The following is a 17,005-nucleotide window of genomic DNA, read 5'->3' on the forward strand; positions in this document are numbered from 1 at the left end:
ATGTGAAGACAACTCTAGTTGATTTGTGAATTACATGTACTTCATTTTTAAATTCCAAACTGCCTCATCCCATGCCTCCCAGGATATTTTGATTACCGTATCCATTGTTCAGCTTGTATAGGCTTAGACAAAACAAATGAATTTTAGGATCAGCCTTTAAAGACATAATCAGAGAAATAACCCTGCTAGAAAAGAATCTCTGATATTTATTGTATATTGTTATTTCTTATTGACACCGTGTGCCAGGCATTACGCATTGGTCATTTCATTATTTTGTACATTCTGTGCTGGAATGTGGCTCATACAGTACTGGTATCTCTCTGCTTGGTATGGTTTATCTTCATCCTTTCTCTGCCTAGCACTCCTGTCCATCTTTCATGGCTCAGGTCTTACATCACCTCTGTGAAACTTCATGGGGCTGCTTTGTTTTTCTTCCCAAGCTGTGTATTGACTAATATCCCCTTTGTGCCTTCTGCTGTACTTTATAAATACTTCTTTTGTACTACTACTTTAGATTGCAGTAATTTGTTTATTTGTTGGTCTCTGTAATAGTATTTGAGCAGGCTGAAACTGTTAGGATTACACCTATCAGTGTATCCACAGTGTACACCCTCAACAGTTGTTTAAATGAGTAATGGGCCCAAGCTGAGGTGATTATTCCCTTTTCTGAATGCTGTTAACACTTGCTTTTATTATATTTTGCCTACTACTACCAATAAGGCATACACTTGCCCAATTAGAACAGAAGCTGGTCATTGAGCTAAGGCCCCTTACAGTGTCATGGGTTAGTTCTTTAGGCCTGAGGTCTGGAGAAAGAATTGGGACAGTGGGACAGGTGGGCATAGAGTGGAGGTAGGCATCACTCAAGGTGCTGAGATAATTATTTGATAACTGGTATAGAGGGATTTTAGTATTTTAACTGGCTGAGTAGCAGACTTGGTTCTTCCGAGTAGGGAGTGCCTTGAGAATAGGATGCTGCTTAAACTGGTTAGTATCCCTCATATGGATAGGTGCAACTGGGAGGGATGGGTGTTCAAAGCAAGTTAAACTTTTATTAAAAATATTAATGTCATTATGTAACACTCCCTTCTAAAACTCCTTTGGTTTTTTTTTCACATTTCTGTTAATGGCACTGGTCATTAGTGCCATTAACTCCTGGTCACCCAGGATTACAGTATTTTAGAGTCATCTGTTCCTTTACTTTCACCTCTATACCGAAGTCCAATTAACCACCAAGACTTCCACGATTCCTTCCTACTTTATGCCCCTTCCTTTGCATTTCCAGGGTTACTAGCTTTTATAAACCTACACAATTCCAAGCTAAACTATTATAATAGCCTCTTCAGTCTTTTGTTCTGTTAGTCTCAGGCCAGGCCAACTGGCAACTATGGTTTTTTTCTCCCCTTCTCTTTTCCAATCCAGGCCTTTCCTGGGCCCTGCTTAAACCCCACCTCCTCAGGGAAACCTTCCTCAACTGACCCAGCCTAGTATGAACTATCTATCCTTCCCTGGGCTCTGCTGGTACTTATTGTCTATATATTATTACTATATATTAACTTTGTGAAATGGCTCTTGTTGCCTGAACTGTAATTACATCTTAGAATATGATTTAATAAGTAGTTGTCTCTGAAGTTGAAAGCATACATGCCCTAGAATTAATATCCTTACAGGGTCATAATGATTCAGGACATTTAGAGTTTTAAAATTTCCTGATTGACATAATTTAAAATTCTGTAGCCAGGTTGCTGAATAGCAGGTAATTTTCTTTGAAAGAAATGCTGACTGTAATCCACTAACTTTAGTTTATAACTATGAATGGATCACATCCTCCTAATGAAACACTAATCCTAGACTATGTGGATCCTATAAAGATGAATGTTTCTCATATAATGGAGAGGTAAAGCCTGGAATGCAAAAATCTTTACTATAGGGTGAATGTAAAGTATTGCAATAGATAGATAGATAGATAGATATAGATATCTGTATATATAGCACAAGATTTCAGAGAAGGGAGAATTTCTTGGTGAAAACTACTTCTTACTGTAGGAAGATGATTGTTTAGGGGCGAAGGCAATTGGTATCTCTTAACAGTCTTAGAAATTTTCCCTCAATGTTTAAATCATTCCTTTCAGAAATTTTTTTGTTTTTTCTGTGTGTGTGTGCGCTTTATTATTACCATTCTTTTTTTTTTTTTTGCAAGAGCACATAGGAATAATATAAATTCTTGTTCATTTTCTTTATTTCAGTTCTAGTACAATTAGCATACAGTGTTATATTAGTTTCAGGTATGTACAGTTTTAGATTTCAGGTGATTCAACATTTCTATAAATTACTCAGTGCCCATCACAGTAAGTGTACTCTTAATTTCCTTCACCTCTTTCACACCATCCCCCCCACCCACCTCCTCATGGGTGACATCAGTTTGTTCTCTGTATTTAAGAGTCTGTTTTCTTGATTGCCTCTTTTTTTCTTTGTTCATTTGTTTTATTTCTTAAATTCTGCATATGAATGAAATCATATGGTATTGGTTTTTCTCTGACTTATTTCACTTAACATTGTATTTTCTAGATCCATCCTTATAGTTGCAAATGACAAGAGTTCATTCTTTTTTTTCTGGCTGAGTAATATTCCATTGTATATAAATACTACCTCTTCTTTATCCATTTAGCTATCCATGGACACGTGGGTTGCTTCCAGAATTTGGCTGTAGTAAATAATGCTGCTAAAAACATCAGGGTGTATACATCTTTTCGAATTAGTGTTTTCATATTCTTTGGGTAAATACTCAGTAATGGAATTACTGGATCATATAGTAATTCTACTGTTAATTTTTTTAGGACCCTTCATACTGTTTCTCATAGTAGGCACACCAGTTTGCATTCCCACCAACGTGCACAAGGGTTTCTTTTTCTCTGTGTGCTCACCATTACTTGTTTCTTGTGTTTTTGATTTTAGCCATTTTGACGGGTATGAGGTGATACCTCATTGTGGTCTTGATTTGCATTTCCCTGATGATGAGTGATACTGAACATCTTTTCATGTGTCTGTTGGTCATTGAGATATCTTTTTTGGAGAAATTTCTGTTCATGTCTTCTGTCCATTTTTTAATAGTATTATTCGTTTTTTGGATGTTGAGATGTATACTGTGGATATTAACTCTTTATTGGATATGTCATTTTCAGGTGTCTTCTTCCATTCAGTAGGTTGCCTTTTAGTTTTGTTGATTGTTTCCTTTGCTATGAAGAAGCTTTTTATTTTTATGTAGTCCCAGTAGTTTTTTTTTTGCTTTTGTTTCCTTTGCCATAGGAGACAAATCTAGAAGGATGTTTCTATTACCAATGTTAGAAATTACTGCCTGTGCTTTCTTTTAGGATTTTTATGTTTTTAGGTGTCACATTTAGGTCTTTCACTCATTTTGAATATATTTTTGTGTATGGGCTAAGAAAGTCCAGTTTCATTCTTCTGCACGTAGCTGTTCAGTTTTCCCATCAGCATTTTTTTAAAAGATCTTATTGAATTGACAGAGGGAGCATACAAGCAGGGGAAAAGGCAGAGAGAGAAGCAGACTCTCCACTAAGCAGGGAGCCTGATGCGGACTTGATCCCAGGGCTCTGGGATCATGACCTGGGCCAAAGGCAAGCGGTTAATGGACTGAGCTGCCTAGGCTTCCCTCCCATCACCATTTGTTGAAGAGACTGACTTTTTCCCCATTGGATATTCTTTCCTCCTTTGTCAAGGATTAATTTACCATATAATTGTGGGTTTATTTCTGTTCCATTGATCTATGTGTCTGTTTTTGTGCTAGTACCCTACTGATTTGATTATTATAGTTTTGTAGTATGTCTTAAAATTTGGGATTGTGATACCCCCAGTTTTGTTACTCTTGTTCAGGATTGCTTTGGCTATTCAGAATCTTGTATGGTTCCATATGAATTACAGGATTATTTGTTCTAGTCTGTGAAAAATGCTGTTATTTTTATAGGGATTACAGTAAATCTATAGATTGCTTTAGGTACCATGGACATTTTATCAATATTTGTTCTCCTAATTCATGAACGTGGAATATCTTTCCATTAGTCTGTGTCGTCTTCTATTTCTTTCATCAGTTATGGTTTTCAGAGTATAGGTCTTTTACTTCTTTGGTTAAGTTTATTCCTAGTTTTTTTTGTTCTGTTTTGTTTTGTTTTAACTTCTTTAAAGATTTTTTTTCTTTTATTATTTATGTATTTCTTTGACAGAGAGATCACAAGTAGGCAGAGAGGCAGGCAGAGAGAGAGGAAGGGAAGCGGGCTCCCTGCTGAGCAGAGAGCCCCGCTGCTGGGCTCCATCCCAGGACCCTGATATTATGACCTGAGCCGAAGGCAGAGGCTTAACCCACTAGAGCCACCTAGGCACCCCTTGTTTTTGTTTTTTATTACTAGTTTTTAAAAGAAAATTTTATGCAATTTTTTAAATTTTTATGCAATTTTTTTCTCTTTATGCAATTTTAAATGAGACTATTTTCCTTAATTTCTTTTTTTTTAATGACTTAGTTATTAGTGTATAGAAACGCAGTGGCTTTCTGTATATTGATTTTTGTATCCTGTGACCTTTCTGAATTCATTTATCAGTTTTAGTAGTTGTTTTGGTGGAGTCTTTAGGATTTTCTATATATAATATCATGTCATTTGCAAGTAGTGAACGTTTTACTTCTTCCTTACCAGTTTGGATGCCTTTTATTTCTTTTTGTTGTCTGATTGCTGTTGCTAGGACTTCCATTACTATGTTGAATAAAATGAGAGTGGATATGCTTATCTTGTTCCTGACCTTGGGGGTAAAGCTCTCAGGTTTTCCCCATTGAGTATGATGTTACCTGTGGGTTTTTCATATATGGCCTTTATTCTGTTGAGGTGTGTTCCCTCTGAACATACTTTGTTGAGAATTTTTAATCAAGAATGGATATTGTACTTTGTCAAATGCTTTTAATGCATCTGTTGAAATGATCATATAGTTTTTATCCTCTTATTGATGTGATATATCACATAGATTAATTTGCTTATATTGAAACATCCTTGCATCCCAGGAATAAATCCCACTTCATTGTGGTGAATGATTTTTTAAATGTATTGGATTTTAGATGTATTGGATTCAGTTTGTTAATATTTTGTTGAGGATTTTTGCATCTGTTTTATATTGGTCTGTAGTTCTGTTTTTTCGTAGTGTCTTTATTTGGTTTTGGTATCAGGGTAATGCTGGCCTTGTAGAATGAATTTGGAAGCTTTCCTTCCTTTTCTGTTTTTTGAAATAGTTTGAGAAGAATAGGTGTTAACTCTTCTTAAATGCTTGAAATTAAATTTAGAATTTAGAATTCCCCTGTGAAGCCATCTGATCCTGGGCTTTACATTCATTTCCTCTTTCTTCACCATCTTGTTTTCCTTCTCAGTGTTTTGTGCTTGCTTAATAGCAGAGCTTGTAATTGAGGTTTCCTGATTGGACTGTATTTCTAAACATTAATGAGCAAAGCAGGATACCATGAGGAAGAATATTTATATCTGTTTTATAGTCATGCATTTTGGGGACAAACAAAAATGACTGTTTTTAAAATGGGGAACTCGAGGGACACCTGGATGGCTCAGTCAGTTAAGCTGCTGCCTTCAGCCCAGGTCATGATCCCAGGGTGCTGGGATCGAGTCCCAGGCTCCTTGTTCAGTGGGGAGCCTGCTCCTTTCTCTGCCTCTGCCTGCCACTCTGCCTACTTATGCTCTCTCTCTCTCTGACAAAAAAATATTATCTTTAAAATAAATAAATAAAAATACAACATTCCCCCTTGTATTGCTATCCTGGTGAAGACCACCAACTTTGGAATCAGCCTGCATCTGTATTTCGGGTCTAGAATTTTCTTTTTTTTTTAATTAAGTAGGTTCCATGCCCACCACTCTGCCTACTTGTGTGCTCACTCACACACACTCTCTCTCTCTCTGACAAATAAATAAAATCTTAAAATAAAATGGGGAGCTTGAAGAGGTACTAGTCTATGGGATGAAGATATTACTGGTGAATAGTTTACTTTCTCATTGTAGGATCCTTGGATTATAGTTTTAAAGGGAGACAATGTCATATAGTAAGTAGTGTTGGGAGGTTATAATTATTACTCCTGAGTATTTCCTTTAGAATGTGCTGTTTGTTTTCAATTGATTTTTCTTTTTGAGTGAAATGAGCTTTCAAGGTGAAGCTTTTCTTGGGTATATTCTTTGTGGCAGCTCTTTTATAGAAGATCCTTTATGTAAATGCCACCTTACATTATTTTTTCTGCCAATTCTGAGCAATTTTGAGGACAGAATTGTTCCTGGGAAAAATGTATCATCAAACTGCTTTTTAGGTTTCCCAGGGGTCACATGCCAAAATATCCATATGGTTGTAACGTACTTTTGTGTGTGTGTTTGTGTGTGTTTGAATGTCACAAGTTGTAATAACTGATAGCTATCAATCATCAGGGAGTATTTGCTATAATTCAATATATCAGGGGCCTTTACTGTGGTCAGGGATTTATACACACACTATCTTGAATCCTTGTGACCTTCTTGGGAAGATACTAGTACCCCTTTTACAGATGAGGCAACTGAGGTTCAGAGATGTGGAAAAATATGCTGAAATTCACCTAGCTTGAAAGTGGCACAATCAGCATTTCAACCCAGAACTCTGTCAGGTTATAAAGCTGGGCTCTTACCACTGGAGAAGCCCCACTCCTCTGGGCCTGGGGTTGTCCTGGAAAGCCTTACAGAGGGGAAAGTGCTTCAGCGAACACATGGATAGATGGAGGATGAAATAGGGAATTTTCTATAATGACATATAATTTCATACAATGTAGAAGAATATTCCAGGCGGGGATATTTCACGTGCAGCAGCCTGGAGACTTGAGAAAGGATATTATGTCTAGAGGGTTTCTGAATTATGAAGTAGTAGAGGGCAAGTGATAGAAGATGAGGTTGGAAAAGAGGTGGGCAGGGCCCCAGTATGGGTATTATCGTATCCTCTGAGTTTGCCTTCGTTAGATTATATCTCCTCTTTCCTGCTATCACAAACATCCTGTGCTTACCTGCATTAATAATGTGCATCCCTTGTGTAGAAATAGTTTCTTTGCTTGCTTGTCTCTGCTATACTGTGACCTCTTTGAAAGCAAAGACTGTGTGTTTTATCTTGTGGCCATTGTAGCCCGGAGCATGCAGTAGGCACTCAGGAAGTAGTAGGAGGATGAAAATGCCTTGTCCTTCTTGAGAAGAATTAATATTAATCATAGTCATCTGTGGGTTTAACACTCTTCTACTCTTTCAAAGTTGAGTTGGATTTTAACTTGATAATTTTTTAATCTGTTCATATTTCCTATGGCTAACACACCTGATAGAGTGTCACTGGTGAGATAGGGGTAAGAATAGAGATACTGGTATAACCCAAGTTCAGCTAGGTCACTTGGTCTTCTGGTGTCACCCCTCACATTTTCTACAAAATTCAACTTAATAGTCACTGATGAATCAGTCCTATACTCACTGTGCTTTGTGCTGTGGGGGTTCAGATGTAAACAAGAGAAGAGAGACAGTATGATATGGTGGGGAAAGTTACCCTTTACACATCATAGTGTTTCTGTGAAGAAGAGATGAGAGGATGTACTTTTAGGTTTTAGGTGTGGCCCTTGCATTATTCACAGGGGCAAGTGGGACTACTACACATGATTTGATCAACAGATTCTGACATCTTATATAGGGTTACTTTAGTCTTGGGTTAATAACAATATAGCAGGTATAGGATATGTATATAAAAATAACTATAGTGAAATTCTATATTTGAAAAATGATATAATAGAACTAAAATTACTGTGGCAACACAAGGCAGGAAGGACAAGGACCGCTTAGTGTAGGAAATGACATTGACTAGATCCCATGGACCTTTTCACACAGTGACATATGTGATAGAGGGCTATGGAGATTTTTTTTTAAAGATTTAACTAATTAATTCAGAGAGAGAGCATAAGCAGGGGGTGGGGCAGAGGGAGACAGAGAATCTCAAGCAAACTCCTGCTGAGCATGGAGCCTGACATGGGACTTGATCTCAAGACTCTGAGATCATGACCTGAGGCAGAATCAGGAGTCAGAAGCTTAAACTACTGAGCCACCTAGGCTCCCCCGAAGGCTGTGGAGAATAAAGGCTTAATTAACTATTGTCTGCTCTGAGACCCCTTCTCTGACCACTGTATTAAAATCAGATCAACCTTTGTATTCTCTTTTGGAATCAAACCTGCTCAGTTGTGGTTTCCAGGTGTTTATTTGTGTATTTGCTTGTTTGTTGTCTGTTTCCTTCATTAGACTATAAGCACTGTGAGGTCATTGACATATCTAGCTTGTCTTCTGTTGTCTCCCTAGCACTTATCTGTGGTAGGCACTCAAGAAATGCTTGTTAAATGAATTGATGACTATAACCATTCACTGTCACTTCTCTGTACATCCTATTAACTCTGGGCAATTGCTATACAAGATGGTGACACAAAGGCAGAAGCACCTGAAAGTAATCAAAGAAGCGACTTGGTCGTGTTTGAACTTGTTGCCATTGTTCTGAGTTTTTTGGTTTCAGCTGAGGATATCCTTTTCCTTTCCTTTATCTTTTTTACAGTGTCCTTATCCCTCAGACCGGATGAATGTTGAAAACAATGAGTAGACCATACAGTATATTTTTAAGTTGATGATTAAAGGTCTCTAGAGGCCATTTTATAGTGAAATCAGGACTGAAAATTTTGACCTTGGAGTTCCCCAGGAGGAAGAAGCTTAGGCAGCTACTTTTCTTCAGTTGCTTCCTTTTGTGGGTGATTTTCATGCGAGGATTTTGTAAAGTTTAGTATTTTGAAATGCTCCTTTTAAAATCTTGTATTATTCAATGTAATCAAAATAATTCATTTTAAAGCAATCTCTGAAAAGAACGCTGTAGATTTTTGTTGCAGTGATCCTCACAATGTGATTCATAGAAGAGTTTCCATGAGGGAGGAGGAGATGTATTTAAGCATTGTGTTGTAGTATCTTGTTCATAGGTACCATTTTTAAAAAAAAGGTAGTTAATTTAACAGGAGTAACAAGGTAAAGATTGTGGTCCCTTATGTCTTTTGTCTCATTAGAGGGGAACAGATACTATAACTTTGAGAACTTGGGAGTCTCACTTTGTACAATTTTTTAAAGCAGCTTTTGAAGGAAAAAGGTGAAAATAGGATCTACTTTATTAACTTCGATTAAAGGCTAGGAGGAGCCTGATGGTCTTGGGACTCCTACACCAGTTTAGTAGGATTCTTACTATTTAGAATGTCCACAGTCAGAGTCGGTGCAGAATCAGTTGTTGAAGAGCAGCAGTGGTGGTTACAGTTGTTAAAAAGATTTTGTTTTGGGGCGCCTGGGTGGCTCAGTGGGTTAAAGCCTCTGCCTTCGGCTCAGGTCATGATCCCAGGGTCCTGGGATTGAGCCCCACATTGGGCTCTCTGCTTGGCAGGGAGCCTGCTTCCTCCTCTCTATCTGTCTGCCTCTCTGCCTACTTGTGATCTCTCTCTGTCAAATAAATAAATAAAATCTTTAAAAAAAAAAAAGAAAAGAAAAGGTATGTGCTTTGGTGAGTGCTGTGAAGTGTGTAAACCTAGCAATTCACAGACCTGTACCCCTGGGGATAAAAATATATGTCTATAAAAAATAAAAAATTTAAAAAAAGAGAGAGAGAGAAACTGTTGGAAATAAAGGGGGAAAAAAAAAGAAAAGACTTCCTTTTACCCGTTGCTGTTGTGCATGTACTGCTGATATTATACACTGGGCCCTTTTTGATTGATCTTCCCTAAATGTATTATGGTTTTGGAAAATGAACATTGTTATATGTGTTATATATGTAGCAATTTAAGTGACATGGTTTGAAACAGCTTATTAATCAGTCTTGCCATGATCTCTCACCTGGACCTTTCAGTAACCTTCTGTTCAATCTTTCTCCCTTTTTAAACTATCACCTTCCTTCTCTAGACCACCTTCCACAGAATAGCCAGAGTGATCTCTTTAAAATATGGATCAGAACAAGAACAAGTTTTGTTTTGTTTTGTTTTGTTTTAAGAGAAAGGGAGAGAGGTGGAGGGGCAGAGGGAGAGAGAGAATCTTACCCCGGCTCCATACCCAGTATGAGACCCATGCTCATCATGAGCCTGAAGCAAGGCTCAATCTCATGATCTTGGGATGTAGGGCTCAATCTCAGTGACCCTGAGATCACGACCTGAGCTGAAATCAAGAGTTGGATGCTTAACCAACTAAGCCACTCAGGCACCTCTGGATCAGAACAAGCCTTAAAACTCTTAAGGCTTCTCATTTTCTTAATGTTAAATTTAAACTCCCTACCCTAATGTTTTCCCCTCTTTTCACCATGCTCCAGACACTCTTGTCTCCTTTCTGTTTCTAACAAGGTAAACTCTTTCTGATCTCTGGGCCTTTGTATTTTCCATTCCTTTCTGGAATTTTTCCCCTGGCTGGCTGCTTTAGGCTTAAGAGTACCTCTGCGTTTGTTTCTCAGGACTGTTGTAACAGTACTACAAACTGGGGGGCAGAAATTTATTTTCTCACAATTCTGGAGCCCAGAAGTTCAAAATCAAGATTTTGGCAGGATTGGTTTGTTTGGGGGGTGCAAAAGGAGAATATGTTCCATGCCTTTCCTAGTTTCTGGTGGTTGCTGGAAGTCTTTGGTGTTCCTTGGCTTACAGCTGCATGATTTCCATGTCTTCTTCTGTTGTCACATGGCTGTCTTTGTTTTATTCATTGGTGTCTTTTTTTTTTTTTTTTTAAGATTTTATTTATTTATTTGAGAGAGAGCACAAGTGGGGTGAAGGGCAGAGAGAGAAGCACACTCCCTGCTGAGCAAGGAGCCCATTGTAGGATGCAGTCCTGGGACTATGGGATCATGACGTGAGCTGAAGGCAGATGCTTAACCTACTGATTAGGCACCCTACTGTTGTCTTTACATGGTCCTCTCCTCTCTGTCTCTGTATCTCTTCTCATAAGGACACCACTTATATTGGATTAAGGGCTCATCCTACTCCAGTATGACCTCAACTTAATTATATCTACAGTGACCATATTTCCAAATAAAGTCATATTCTGAGTTTCCAGGAAGAATATGAATTTTTGAGGGGTTGGGGAAGGCATTATTTAACCCAACACACCTTTCCTGAGCTCTTTTTTTTAAAGATTTTATTTATTTGTTTGATAGCGAGAAAGAGAGAGAGAGCACACGCACAAGTAGGGGGAGCAGCAGGCCTCCCGCTGAGCAGGGAGCCCGATGCGGGGCTCGATCCCTGGACCCTGAGATCATGACCTGCGCCGAAGGCAGACACTTAACGACTGAGGCACCCAGGCGCCCCTCCTTTCCTGAACTCTTGAAGTAGGCTGCAGTAGTGGAGCTGTATTTGTAAACATACTCATAAATTACTTCCTTTTATCCAGTGGTGAGCAAGCTACTTGATTAGACCACCTTGCATGCATTGCACTCAATTCTGGGCATGCCATCCATGAGAGGAACATAATTGAACTAGCATATGAAAGGGAGTATGAACATTTCAGAAATGGTGTTAGATGGGTAAGAACCAGTATTGCTCTGTTAGTAGGATCTGAAAAGTCCTCACACCCTTTGCAGGAAGACTTTCCCTTCAGAGAAGGGGAAGTAGAGAAGAATGGGTGGTGTTACATACACCACAGTGTTATAATTCTGTTTGTGGAAAGATACGACTCTTTAGGCATAAGGGTAGAATCTCTGTCTTTTTATTCTGTACCAGATTCTTTCTCCATCTTTCAGAGGATCTGGCATGGTATACGATTATAACAGTGCTACTAGAGGAGTATTTTGCATGTCCAGAAGCATTTAGAACAATAGAGTATAAAGGAAGAAAAATATTAGTAATATATCTTACTATATTTAACAAAGCAAGAGAATATAAACATGTAAAGCTCTCTTTGGTAATATACAGCACTATGTAACTTTTATAAGATTACTGTTGAAATGCTTACATATTGTATATATGAGTTCTGTCAAGGTTTTTTTACTCTATAAAATGGAATAAATACAACAGTCTCTATTCCCTTGCAAGTCAGCAAGTGGATTTTAGCAGCATTTGTATGTGGTGTAGAGGACCTCATGGTTCTAGGTATTCATGCTTACATGGAGATCAGGAATGACCCCTCAGTTCCCTTTACCCTAGTCCTTCTGTCAGCCTCTTTATGGAATTCACATTCTAGTTTTATTCAGCTGTTAAATGTCTCTATTCCGACACCTGAGATGTGAACCTCTGCTGAAGCCCACCTATAACTAGGCAGGTTGTTGTGCCTGCAGATTCAGTTCTTTCTTGCACATCATACTTTTACTTCTGTCTTCAAATTGTTAGAGCACTATGCTCTTCTAATAGCCCTGCCTCCTACTTGACTGGTTAAAAAAGTAAAGGTGTGATGTAAGAGGCATTTTAGCTAGGACCCCTTTAGTTTCTTCCCTTTCCACCTGGAAATGTAACTCCTGCACCCATCTGTTACCCAGTGGAGGAGAAATTCCTCTGTCTGTCCAAGTTAAATCCCTCCATCTTTGCTGTTGACCCCATTCTGTCTTGCCTCCTCAGAATCCCCCCTGCCTCACAAAATGCCTCCTTACCTATAGTTTCAGTCATTCCCTCTAATCACTTTTTGCTCGTGGGCATGATACCTCTTATGTGTTTCTTCCTTCTTTATAAAACTCTGTTGAGAAAATGTATCTTGCACTGATCAAATCAACATTTTATAGCATATTCAGGTTTACCAAACACCAGAATGCTGCTGAATGAGCCCTTATGATATACATTTTACAGGAAGCTGTCATTCGGGTTAGATAAACTGTGCACTCGCTGAGATCTACACCTTTAGATCCTTTTCAGCCCTAAAAACTGTGACTATACCTTGTCAAAAGGCCAAGTGTATTTTAATTTAATACTTCAGTAAAATGCTGATTAGTTTTTCTACTGCCACTCCATACAGATGCTGGCCTTTGGTCTATATTAATTTCAGTTATTTATCATCCTGTTTCTGCTCCCAGTAAAGGGCATGCAGTTCCTGTGTCCTCAACAGCCTGTATAAGCCTAAACTATTACAAGTTGGTTTTAGATTTTACGCTTGGGTTTTTCCCTTAGGCATGTGATTTGTCACTGGGCAAAAGACACAGCAAACTACAGTCTTGTGCTCTTTTTCCAAAGTCAGTAACAGACCCATGCAATAAATGAACCTGCACAAACTTACTCTTGGACACTTTGACCTCCGTTCTCATTATTTTGAATCATTCTGGTCTCTGAAAACAATGTTGGGTCTCATTTTATACTAATAGCAGAGCTAGGATGTATGTATGCCATTATTCATTCTCTGTATATTCACTGATCTTCTATTATGTACCGGACATTATACTAGTCACTGGAGATTTAGTGGGCAAACCAGATAAAAGTCTTTGCCTCATTAGACTCTATTTGTAGTGAACCAGTTTCGTTCAGTGTTGGTTTAGAGAGGCAAGCTCAAATTTCAGTTAGGTTTCTCTTGATAGATTTCCTTATCTACATCTGGAGGCAGTCTGATGAATATCATCTTATCTCCTATTTCTTCCCCTCATAAACCATATACCTCCTGCCAAAAAACAGCAGTAGTTCCTGAATATGCTTGTTCTGCATAGCTTTTATCTTGCTCCCTTTGCTTGAAATGCTCTTCTGTTTCTTTTGTACCTGAAAAAAAAATTGTTACTCCTTAGGGTTCAGCTCAGATATTCCTTCCTTGGTGAAGCCTTATAGGATTGCCTCAGGCAGGATGGTAATTTCCTCTTTTGAGCTCTCATAGCACTTTGTAGAACTTAACCATACTATCCTGTGATTGTTTATTATTGTGTTCACCACTTTTGCTAAATTCGAGAGATGGAATTCTGTCTTACTTCCCTTAATGTGTGTCATTTAATGAGTACTCAATACACATATTTTTATTTTTATTTTTATTTTACTTTATTTTTTTTCAATACACATTTTTAAATAAAGGAAAAATGTACTATGGATGTGATTTTAGTGCAGCATAATTTACATATGATTATAGTGAAGTAGAAATGTAAATATATATACATCATAAAATAATACATATACCTTAAAGGAAATTTAAAGGTTTATAAGTCTATTTTGTTGATTATCTTATACATATAGAAAAATGCACTGTCCTACTTCTAGAATCCTCTCATTATCTTTTAGGGTCCTTTTCCCCTAAGAAGAGTAACCACTATTCTTTTTTTTTTCCTAGTTAATTTTTGTTTGTCTTGGAACACATAAAATAACAAAAGTTTTTATGATATAAAATGAAAAAATATTAAAATATGTGGTTAAATATTGTAATGGTAAAACAAATGACAATTTTTAAAAAAAAATTAAGTTCTTTACTTTCATTTTTAGTATTTTTTTGGTAAGGGATATATACTATGTTATGGTGGTTAAACAACCAAATTTTATTTTATTTTATTTTTTATTTTTTTATTATGTTCAGTTAGTCACTCTATAGTATATAATTAGTTTTTGATGTAATGTTAAGTGATTCATTAGTTAAGTATAACACTCAGTGCTCATCATAACATGTGCCCTCCTCAATAGTCTCCACCCTGTTACCCCCTCCTGGGACCCCTCCTCCCCTCTGAAATCCCCAGATTGTTTCTCAGAGTCCATAGCCTCTCATGGTTCATCTCCCTCTCTGATTTCTCTCCCTCCCTTCCGCTGTGGTCCTCCGTGCTATTGCTTAGGCTCCACGTATGAGTGAAAACATTTGATAATTATCTTTCTCTGCTTGACTTACTTCCCGTAACATAAACCCCTCAAGTTCCATCCATGTTGATGTAAATGGTGGGTATTCATGGTTTCTGATGGCTGAATAATATCCCATTGTATATATATACCACATCTTTATCCGTTTACCTGTTGAAGGGCATAGAGCATCTCGGTTCCTTCCACAGTTTGGTCTTGTTGACACTGCTGCTATGAACATTGGGGTGCTCATGCTCGTTCTTTTCACTACGTCTATATCTTTGGAGTAGGTACATAGTGCAGTTTTGGGTCGCAGGGTAGCTCTATTCTTAACATCTTTTTTTGGAGAAGTGTCTGTTCATGTCTTCTGCCCATTCTTCGAGTGGGTTATTAGTTTTCTGAGTGTTGAGTTTGAGAAATTCTTTATAGCTCTTAAGAGTAACCACTGTTCTGCACAGCATAAATTTTTTAACTCTTATAAAATAATGATGAATGCCATATTTCAATTATGCAAATATATCTTTTTTTTTTTTTTAAAGAGAGATTTAAAGTAATTAGCATCTCTGTATCTCGGGTTTTTTTTTTCCCCCTTAAGAGTTTGGACTTAAGGGGCCCCTGAGTGGCTCAGTGGGTTAAAGTCTCTGCCTTTGGCTCAGGTCATGATCTCAGGGTCTTAGGATGGAGCCCTGAGTTGGGCTCTGTGTTTGGCAGGGAGCCTGCTTCCTTCGCTCACTCTCTCTCTCTCTGCCTGCCTCTCTGCCTACTTGTGATCTCTGTCAAATAAATCTAATAAAAAAAATAAAATCTTTAAAAGAAAAAGAGTTTGGACTTAAGATCGAATCTGAAATTTTTAGGAGTCTAATATTTAAAACTTAATGGCCTCTCCCCCTTCTTATACAACAGCGCCCTCTGACGGTGTAACATTTCTTAAAATTTATGATTTAGTGATCTCTGCAGCACTTTGTAATTTGAGAATTTAAACTGTGGCCAGGTAATTCTAGAGGTGCAAAGCTTCCTAAAGCCATTGAGAGTTGATCATGTGATTTATTGATCATGTGATGCTTTGTGAAAGCCAGCAGATGATGCCAGAACCTTCATCTGATGCAATACTTCAGTGTTGTTTGACAAAACATGTTATTTCTTGATTTACTGTAATTTTTTGATGCTTCAAGGGCAGGATATCCTTACGTTGGTTTTAGCAGTAGAGCAGAGGTATTTTGTGTGTGTAGAATTTTGGTAATTTTGAGTCAGGGGCCCATGGTCTTTAGTCAGAGGAAAAGGGAGTTACTGAACATTGCACCGTTCCTGGAGAGAGTGCACGAGTAGTCCGTATTCTTGACAAGCATATACTATTTTTTCAAATGTAATTAGATGCTGTTGTGTACTCATTTATACCGGTATTAAGTTTATATTAGCTTCTCTAGTGTATTTTTTCAAGCATGGACTATTAAAATAGAATATGTATGCAAACTCTAACATTAATAATGAGAAGTTCATACATAAAATTGTGAGGAACCACTGATTAGAATTGAACTGCATCCATTTAATAATTATTTATAAAGTATCTTATATAGGTATGCTGTGGTAGCTATTGTGTTCTTGCCTTTCTAACTATTATTTTATAAATATAGGAGGCTGGATAGTCTAACTTTTTTCTACAATGGACTCTCCCATATCACTTATTTTTTCCCCTTCTTTTGTCATTTTCTCTTCAAATAAATAATTTATTTCTAATAGTCTCTTTTTTAAGATTAGGGGCAGGTTACCAAAAAAGTATAGAAGGAGGGAATATAGTTCTCTCTCCTGGTTAATATGGACAGAAGGGTGTGTGCAAAACAGTGTCATACTACAGAGAATGATGGTTTTCATTTGAAGAGTATACCTGAGGAAACTTCTCCTTTCCTTGTTAAAATGGAAACAACATGTGGTAAGGTTGGCAATGAAGAAAACATCCCTGTGGGAAGAGAAGGACAATCCTGTCTCTTAGACTTATATTCTTCTTGGTGGGATTTGGTTCATTTCCTTTGTCACTACCATACTATCCTTGAGGGATACTGTTGCCCTTTTAATTCTTGAAATCACATTTACTCTCCAGTCCTGTTTTCATAATACAGACAAGCATATGCAGAACATTTAAGCAGGATTTTCACAAGGAAATACCAACTCATAAGATATGGTTTACTCTCCCTTCTTGTTTTAGCT

General features: G+C 37.6%; 1 protein-coding gene across 4 annotated transcripts in view; it reads left to right on the forward strand.

The window, feature by feature from the left end:
- PRCP (prolylcarboxypeptidase) overlaps positions 1-17,005 on the forward strand; it is a 73,234-nt gene that overhangs the window by 15,358 nt on the left and 40,871 nt on the right. The gene's annotated exons all lie outside the window — the stretch shown is intronic.

Source organism: Mustela nivalis, assembly GCF_964662115.1.
Source record: "Mustela nivalis genome assembly, chromosome: 9".
NCBI lineage: Eukaryota > Metazoa > Chordata > Mammalia > Carnivora > Mustelidae > Mustela > Mustela nivalis.